General features: G+C 39.2%; 1 protein-coding gene across 1 annotated transcript in view; it reads right to left on the bottom strand.

The window, feature by feature from the left end:
• The window catches only part of LOC109472520 (rap1 GTPase-activating protein 1-like), a 43,871-nt gene that overhangs the window by 33,034 nt on the left and 454 nt on the right, over positions 1 to 10,383 (bottom strand). The window lies entirely within an intron of this gene.

Below are 10,383 nucleotides of genomic sequence, written 5' to 3'. Positions count from 1 at the left end.
TTGAACCCCAGACTTACAACATGTAGCATATGTAAATATTACAGGGACTGTAACAGTTAAACTTTTGTCCACAAGGAAACCTTTTTTTCAAAATCATACCTCCAAACAGGTGAGCCAATCACTACTGTATATAGCTGTATATATCTGTTCTCAATAATCTAAAAAAAAGGGTGTCATAATGTGTTTAAAAAACAAAAAGACCGGTTTTGACTATCTTCGCCTATTTTTATAAGTCTCATCTCATCTATCACATATTAGCTGGACTGCCAAGACATGCTTTTGTGACCACCTGTGGCACGTGTCTTCTTACAGGTGAGCCAATCACTGTTGCTGTATATAGCAACGCATGTTCTCAATTAAAAAAAGTGTTATACTGTCTTAAAAAGTAAAGAGACTGGTTTCGACTATCAGCCTATTCTTATAAATCTCTTAAACAGGATCTTTCCCATAGTTAAACTGCGAAGACATGCTTTTGTGACCACCTGTGGTAACGTCTGTGTCCATAATATCACCAGGGTCCATAATATCGCCACCTTGAGAAACAGTGTGCTTAAAGATATTTTTACTGCAACATACTTTTGGTATGCACTCCTGCATGCACACATCAAATGTACATACCTAGGGTAATATTGTTGCAGTAAAAATATCTTTTTTCTCAAGGTGGCGATATTATGGACCCTGGTGATATTATGGACACAGACGTTACGTGTCTCCTCACATGTTCATGCCAACAACTCTGAATCACATGGCAATTACCCAAGAGAAGAGCCCTGAGCTCCATTCTCATCAGCCCTAATTAGGCCGGCCTAACGAAGCTTTTCTACAAGCTGCTACACCACAGGGCAGCTAATGAGAGCTGCACCAGCCATGATTTCATGTCACATGTGGATCCTCGTGTGGTAATGGTGTCTCATTAGCTGGTGAAAAGGCACTTCATCCAAACCTCTGGGGACCCATCTATAGGTCCAGAGAGTTTTACTTTTAGTGCTGCCAAAGGGGAGTAGGGCAAGTCTCTAGATCTCCTATTGTCAGATGAATGCCCTGAGGCAAAAGAAAAGGTAAAAGGTCCCGTTTCACTCTGTGCAGAGCATAGGGGTGGTGCCCATCTCCATTTCTGTAGCCCTTTGGCCACACAGTTGTGCAAGCACTATAGCAGGGAGCTAGCCTGCTGGTAGTGTTGTGTGTTTGACCTTCCCTAACTCTGTATTCAGAACACAAAGCTGATAAAATACATTCTGTTGATGTTTGTCCATCATGCATATTCTGTTGTACATACAGAAACTGCCAGGCGGCACATGGCTTGGGATGTGCACCTCAGTTGACTACACAGCCAATGTTTATGACAATAAACAACCCACCCAAGGATATTAAATACTAAGTACTAAGCATAGTTGTACAGGACAAATTTTCTTGTTGTTTGTATCTGGCAACACCTGTGACAGTGAGGGCTCTTTCCACACTCCAGCAAGAATATGCATTATATTACTCAGTATTCAATAACAGACTCTGCACTAATCTATCTCATTACATGCTGAAAGCATTCTGGATTGGCCCTGTTGGGCCACATAAGACATGTGCTCTGTTTTCATCATGGCCTGAAGAATAACCAGAGGGACTTGATGTGTAATCAATGTGTAATGGACCACGGTAATTCCATGCTCATTACATCAAGGAACAAAAAACGGACGAGAGCATTCAGTAAAATGGAGTTCATGAGTTCTGTAAAATTAACTTCTGTAAGAAATTTTTGGCAAAGACATTCATGCTAGTAGTTTGCAGGTACAGTGACATTTTGATTATAAAATGCTCTAATTTAAAAACAAATTTAACATTTTTCACAAAACTCAGACCACACTACGTTTTTTTGGTGGACCTCTGAAAGGGACACAGATTTTTCTAGCTGATGGACCACTAGCTTAAGGATCTGACACCTGAGTGATAAAATGTTGTACAATCTTTCCCACATTGACAGTGAAAGTAGAAGTGTGCTCATGCAAGTCTTACTTTCAAATTGATAAACTGTATTGAATAAGTTATATCACTCAGATGTCACCAAAGTCTAATAAAAAAAAAGAAACAAAAAAAAAATCCTACCTACCGACCCTAATTTTTTCAGGACTGAAACAGGAAACACAACATTTTTTTCCCAGGGCCTAAGCAGAGATCTAGGACACGTTAATTGGCACATTAGTATGTATTTCCAGCCTGTCATCTTCCATGTTCCCTACAGTGTACAAGTACCAGCTGCTGACAAGAAGAAACATCTGGACAACCACCAACCATTGCAGATGATGTCTGGACATACTTGACAAAATTTTGCAATTATCTTCAGTTGATCATAAAATATTCTCTATCATCAGTAAACAGAATTGAAGACACAGAGAGCAACCTGAAACCAGAGTTAATTATTGATATATGGCTACTTATCAATACAGCAGGTAAGGACAGGACTGCATAGTAGCCACTCAACATATGATATTGATAATGATGATATTGAAACATACTAAGCTTCAAGGCCACACCAATTTAATTTGTCCTTTTCTTCCTAGTTGTAGCAGTTTTTCCATTTATTGTTTTATTAACCAAGCCTTTTGTGTTCACTTCATGGCTCCAATCGTTGTATTTGGGGCTATAATAGGATGCCCTAGACCTGTTTTTATTTTTTATTTTTTTTTGCCCTGAGGCTCTCGCTTCACATTTCTTCTGACAAAATCCAAGAACCAACAAATTAAATTGGTGTGGCCTTAGTTTCTTGCTTTTCATTCATACCTTAAACCTAAAATTAACCAATTCGAGAGGGGCAGAACTAAAAAACAGTCACATGCAATTGATCAGACACAGTGCTACCATGCCTTGGGCAGTGACAGGCAGAATATTTACTTAGGGTATAGAATTTTCTTCTCACACAACCAGTAAAGGTTCTCACCTGCTTATGTTTCGATGTCTATCAGACACCTTCCTCAGATCTAGAGCTCTGAGGCAGGTGTCGAAAATGCTATACCCTAAGTATCTTCCAACCGGATGAAATTATTTAGTACGGAGAATATTTACTGTAATGACTAGAGTGATCACTTTGATCATGATGTGACATTTTGAGTAAACACATTGACTTTCTCCAAACTTATCTATCATATAGCTGTGAAGGTAGCAAAGAGGCTGCCAAAACGTTGGCAAGTCACAGTGTATACCGAAATATGCAGACAAGATTATTTTTGTTTGGCTGAATACCACAGTAAGTTATAAAGAGTGGGCATGAACAGTGATCCAAGAATCTACATGTACATGTATGAGCATATCTGATGTTGCTGACGTCAAAAGGATGTGGATAAAAAAGCTGACTTCCTTACTTCCTGGAACGAAAAGTTACAAAGAATTTTAATATAGATGACGTCAAAGGACGTGGCACGTGCAGAAAATGAGCTATATGAAAAAAAATTCATCCGGAGATTACAGGAAAGTCATTTCATGTAGCAGTAACAATTGCACAAAACACCTGACTACTTCCTGGTACTGGATGGGAAAAAAATTACAAACTTTATATACTTAGATGACGTCAAAGGACATTCCACATATATAGAGAAAATGAACTAAAAAAAAAAATCATTCACTCACCACCGGTAATAACAATTGCACTGGGGCTTTAAAACATCTGATTCACACATTCTTGCATGTGCTTACATTCATCAGATTCTGTGTAATGAGACTGACTTGTTCAACATTGACTACTGTACGACTTGCGCATGTCAGTGAAAATTTCGATCATATAAATTTTCATGTGGACTTACAGATCCAATTTACCATGGAATTAAGGACCAAAAGACACACTAAAGAGTGGCTACATGGTTATCTCTCTTGACGTACAAGTCAAGCTAACCCTGGGCCTTTTCCCCATGTAACTTGCGTCAACAGTGGCATTTGGGACGAAGGATCAGTGGACCAACGTCAAAGGTACTGAGGTGTACACAGTACTGTAATTAAACTGATTACAAACTGGAGTCTAACTAGACCTACGAAGACTCTGAGGTAAAATTCTGACCGTCACGGGTTGTAGCTGTAAGATTTTTGGCATGATATGGGAGGGATCAGTGGACCAACGTCAAAGTTACTGAGGTGTACACAGTACTGTAATTAAACTGATTACAAACAGGAGTCTAACTAGACCTCTACGTAGACTCTGAGGTAAAATTCTGACCGTCACGGGTTGTAGTAAGATTTTTGGCAAGATATGGGAGAGATCAGTGGACCAGCTTCAAAGTCACTAAGGTGTACGCAGCGCTGTAAATAAACTGATTACAAACAGGTGTCTAACTAGACCTCTACGTAGACTCTGAGGTAAAATTCTGACCGTCACGGGTTGTAGTAAGATTTTTGGAATGATATGGGAGAGATCAGTGGACCAACGTCAAAGTTACTGAGGTGTACACAGTACTGTAATTAAACTGATTTTACAAACGGGAGTCTTAACTAGACCTACGTAGACCCTGAGGCAAAATTCTGACCGTCACGGGTTGTAGTAAGATTTTTGGCATGATATGACGATAAGAAAAACATGCCACGGGGCACGCAATGATGTAAAAGGACATGTACTAGGCACAGTAATACTATAATACTGCTACTAACGATCAAGATGACCGCTGTTGGAAGAGACTTAAAGACTAGCATTATTAAGCTGTTCTGACGTACTTGGTGGGGATGTGCGTCAAAAGTAACGATTGGAAAACCCTTTACTGAGAAATCTAATGCCTATGAAGGAAAATTAACTTTCAGTTTCACTTGCTACTAAAAACTCTTAGCTTCTGGCAGCAACTTTGGGGAGATATTTTCACATTTATGAAAAAGCTGAAAGCCTGAACAGTTATGTTTGCCTGTTAATTGACTACTTATCAGTCAAACTCCAGAACAATTAGAACTTGAGTGAAACATTTAGAAAATGACTTGACAGCACCAAGACTTCATGCTTGGGAAAAACAAGTAAAGAGACCAGGTGGTCCTTTTTACACAGGTAATCACTCTAAATTTAGCACAGGTTTGACTTTTAATTTTTGAGACCATTCATACATACTATTTTGTATCTCTCTTACATGTAAGTATCAGTTATATCCATATATTATTGAAAAAAATGCATGCACATGTAGTTTATTTACAAGGAGGTGTCTATATATCTGACACATTTGCTAAAAGGCTTTTGATGGGATACTAATATTTAGTTATGATAAGGCTTGTGAACTCAGATGTCCCTACCCTAGCAAACCAGCTGAGAGAGGATCTCCAATAGTAGTATACAACACTGAGGATCCAAAGTATCATGAGTACAGTCATGTTAGTAGAGTTCAGGTCAGTGACAACTGTGGCTCTACGTAGCTTGTACAGGTGTGTTTGCTTCAAGGCTACACAGAATCTTAACCATCTTTTACTTTCAAAGCTGCAGAACGACTTTTATCCCATACTGACCGTACCGGTATTAACCTTCTTCCTGCTACCTACATGTAACCCAACAACCAACAAAGAATCTGTGCCCGAACAGATACACCAACATTCTGAAGGTTAAATGTCTCGGGATACTATGGTGGTAGCCTCCATAGCATGCCAAAAACTGGGGATTTGGGGGTCTTCATGGTCTTTGGGAGCTTTTATGTGCTATTTTCTGATTGCACATAGACGACATAGCCGGCCTGGTTGAATTACCCCCGTTTTTTGGCTAATCAGAAACCAGCCGAAGACCACCAAACCCCCAGTGCTATAAGCCTGCAACGGAGGCTACTATGGTGGTGTTTTTGTGTCTGGCGTATCACTATCTTAAGAATACATTATGATGTTGTTATCAGATTGACAGATAGTCTGAGTGGTGCACAAACACTACTGGCAAACAAACTGAGCTGCCAATAAGGCCACGCCAGTCGTATTCAGTGGTTCGGATACCGACGAAACAAAGTAAAGAGACAGTTGTGCACTAATGCCAAACCCTGAGAAAGGAAAAATCTTTATAAAGTGTATCAAACAATGTTTATTCCTTTCTCAAAATTAGTAGCTAGATTAAGCAATGTTTAGATGAAGTAAAGTTTAAATTAAGTAATGTTCAAATTAAGTAATGTAATACTTTGAACTACATCCAAAAGTCTGTAGAAATGTCAACTCAAGGCAATGTTCTTAACCCACATTTTGTTGTAGCTCAGAGAAGTATATCTAGCCAATAAGTTAGATAAAGTTTTTAACACTTACCATGTATAGCTGCAGTAAAATATGCTAGGCAAATATATAAAATGTGGACAGGAACTCAGCAAAACACAAGCGTGTAGAAGTTTGGGAACAAGCCTTGTGCTCCAAATATAAAGCTGGGAGTATTTGTCCTGAACACACATAGATGTGTCCCACCCTTAATGCCTGTATATCAGCATGAAGTGTTTGTTCCTGCCAGGGGGCAAATAAAACAGTTAACGTGAAAAGGGTAGCATCCTGGCCGCACCTGAGAAACACCCCACACCATTACACACGCCATGACTCAATGCAAGTTAGTTAAAGTTAAGTCCTTCCTGCACCAGGTGGTGCATAGGGTGGCGCCCATCTCTGGTTCAGTAGCCCTTGGGCCACACAGTTGTGCAATCACTACAGCAGGGGCCTAGTCCACTGGTAGTGGTTTAACTCCCATACTCTTTCCCAAATGCTGAGTGCTAATCAGAGAAAGCAGTATCTACCATTTTTAAAGTCTTTCAGTATGAACTCACGACCTACTGAATACAAGGCGAGCACTCTAACCACTTGGCCATTGCATCGGTTAGTTCACACCATGACTCAAACTTACAGTAAATGTGCACTGAGCTGCTTTTTTGGTCTTTCGCGTGGAAATCATCACTATATAGCTTTAAAACGTTGCTTCCAGTTAGATGTGCAAAGGTTGGGTGTAACAGGTTGTTCAGTGTAATAAAGCAGTGCTATGCCTGCGAAGCTGGTGTGTTACACCAAAGGGCAGTTATACCGGCTGTACAGTCATATAGATTGTAATGAACTGATACAGAAATCTTCACACAACCCAAGGTAGGATGTATTTATCATTTACCCAAATACAGTTAGGAGAAAAACAACAACTGAATATCCTAGTACATAGTTTATTTTCCAAATACATGAAGTGTTGTCAATTAAGCTGAGTTATTTCATCTTGCCGCACGCATGGAAAACATCCAAATAAGGTGAGCCCAATTTCCTTTGCAGAACATGTGTACGTGCGTCAATGTGTAACAATTGCCAGAAATTAACGGCAGATGGATGCATGAAGATTCCCCTTTACAATTCTGCTGCTCTTTCGAATTCAATCTCTTCTGACTATCTTCAAGTTGTAAGAACAAAGGGTGATAATAATTTGTCTGGGAGATGACAGTTTGAAAGGTGACACAAAGAAAAAGAAGGTGAGAGCTGTCTAGTTTGACATGGCTGTGACGCCACACACTACGTCTGTTTAAGCAAACCACAGTATCTGTTGTCAACATGGAAAAAAAGTGACATTTAGCAAAAATGGATGTTAAACAGAATCAAGAGAATATATCAGCAACTAGGACAAGATAGTCGTAAAAATTCTCCACGTAAATTTGTGAAAAAATTGACAGTTTTTTATCACATTTTCAGAGCTTAGGCCACACCAATTTAATTTCTTGGTTAACGGATTTTTAAAGAAAAATAATGGAGCGGGCGGGCGAAAAAATAATAAAAATAAAAACAGGCCTAGGCATCCTATTATGGCCCAAAATGGTACGATAGGAGCCATAAAGTCAACATACCAGGCTGGTTCAAAATTTAAGCAATGAATTTTGATTTTTTAATGAAAAAAAGATACCACTGCATTGAAAGATGGAATAACTGTAACAAGTAGGATGAAAAGGACTGTTTTCAACTGTTCAGGGCAAAATATGAGCATTTTGCAATTGATTCTGAATTTTTATTTTTATTTGCAAATCAGAAAAAAATGAAGCGGCGAATCCGTTAACCAAGAAATTAAATTGGTGTGGCCTTAAGATTCAATTTTGCAGGATTAAATGTGGCAAAATTCAATTACCGACACCGATCCGATGCAATAATCGGAGGAAAGTCTGGGAAGATCCATGTATATTCCCTCCCAGTGTGCTTTGTGCAGTTTTAAAGGCGTGCCAATATGAAATATAAGCTTGGCTATAATTTGTGCTGGCGGCATGGCTTGGGCGGCAACTCATTTTCATCTCACTGCAGTCCCCATCTGCAGATAGTCGGACCACAAATTGGATCCCAGCAAGCATAAAGGCTTTTCTGACCTATTTTCAGGACTCATAAAAAGCTGGTGTTGTGTATCTCATTTCATAAGGCTCACATATAGGCTGTCAGTTTTTGAAGTGACGAAAATACTTTCTTTTGAAGGAACAAGAGCTCACGTGTATATTGGGTCAGCCTTTGTTTTTCCTTGAACTTTTTGGCCGGGGAAAATTAATGTCAGACTCTATAATTTGTATATTATTAGTTGCCAAGGAAACCACCCCTGTGTACGAGAATTCGTTGCCATAACAATTAGTATGATTATAGCATGACCAGCAACGTGATTCAGGGGGTAGAGACCCTGGGTCTGGACCGCAAGGTCATTAATTTCCCTGGCCAAAAAGTTCAAGGAAAGACAAACTAGGCTAACCGATGTGTACACGCGAGCTCTTGTTCCTTCAAGAGAAACTATTTTTGTCACTTCAAAAACTGAGAGCCCACGTGTAGCTTATGAAATGAGACCCTGCCTCTGGACCACAAGGTTAGAGGTTTATGATAGAAATTAATTTGCCCTAGCCAAAAAGGAAAGACAAAGGCTAACTGATGTACAAATGTATACACGTGAGCTCTTGTTCCTTCAAATTAAAAAAGAAACTATTTTTGTCACTTCAAAAACTGAGAGCCCACGTGTAGCTTATGAAATGGGATATACATAACACAGAGTTATTATGAGTCAGTGTTGTTGCTTAGCAGATTTGTGCACTTAGTGAGAGTTGCAGTCCTTAGAACTGAACATTACGCTGTGGTCTACAGTTCAATATACTTGTCAGAAAGAGCTAGGAAAATTTTCCATGGTACGACGATGTCAATCTTTTGCGTCACAATCAGTGGAAGATTAGCTTTAGATTTTCACATGCTAAACTGGTTCGAGATCATGTTCTTTTTCCTTTGAACATATATATATTCTGAAATGATTCAGAACTTTCCCCCTAAAACATTTATTTACTTCGAAAACACAATGTGCTTTTTTCATACTATGAAAATGTGCTGTAATCAATCCAAGGCTTGACTGCTACTGTAACAGTTCTGTTTGACACTGGAGTGGTGTAATAAAATTCATGGCGCCACTGAAAACAACAGCACCAAGGCCACATGTACACTTAAACTCTGCTTTCTTTTTCAACTAAATAAAGCCCCGGACATGTTGCTTTGAGGCTTTTGTCCTTATACTATAGAGCACCTTTTCTAACTGTAGGAAGTGTTTGGTTTTGTGGTACTGAGTTGTTGTATATATAGGCACACAGGGGGACAGACACACAATCACCAGGACAGATCAATTATACACACAAACACACTGGTATCGACATACACAGTCAAGCTGACTTAAACCATTCCTGTACCCAACATACATGTAAACCTGTTACAAGCCTACCAAGATTGAAGAATTGTTAAAGCTTGATTGCTGGAAATTTTTCCATTTTGTGGAAAAAAACTGAGGTACATGTACAATGTATAATATTATCTGTGTGAGTAAAAAACACCTGTACAATGAAGCTTCAACTACAATGATCAAGTGGACTGGGTTTTATCACAAAATCTGCTGGAACTGATTTATTTCAACTTTAAAGGTAGCAACAGGAGAAATTGATTTAAAAGGAGCAGCACCTGCAAACCAAAGAGCTTTAGATAGCGTCTTTGCCTTAGGCTGCGCTGCGCTGGAGTTATGTTGATAGATTGGGTACCTCTAAAGCCTAAATATTGACAGTATGGGCTCTCATAAGCATCAAGGCATTGTCACTATGTATTATACTATCAGAACTTAAAATACAGGGAATAAAAAAGGAATCAAAAGACTAAATTACAATCCAAGCACACATGGGTCGCATATTGGATCCTCTCTGGCCGGCTGGCTCCCCTGGTATACTATCCCTTTATTTCGGCCAATTTCTAATATTTTTCCAGCGATCCGCGGTGCCTGGTAGAGGCTAATACAATCCTTGACAGTGAACCACTTTACTTGTACTAAACTTTATGAATCACAGACTGTCACTACTTTTGAACCGAAGCAAAGCCATCCCTACCTCAGTAGAGCTGTCTCAAATGCAAAGAAAAGAAGAAAAGACTAACACAATCATCCGGTAGTAGTAGCCCATTTGACGTGTACTATAT

The sequence above is a fragment of the Branchiostoma belcheri genome, unplaced genomic scaffold, assembly GCF_001625305.1.
Source record: "Branchiostoma belcheri isolate BF01 breed outbred unplaced genomic scaffold, Haploidv18h27 scaffold28, whole genome shotgun sequence".
NCBI classification, from domain to species: Eukaryota; Metazoa; Chordata; class Leptocardii; order Amphioxiformes; family Branchiostomatidae; genus Branchiostoma; species Branchiostoma belcheri.
Note: the sequence above shows the minus strand (reverse complement) of the source record. Positions and strands in the feature narration are given on the sequence as shown.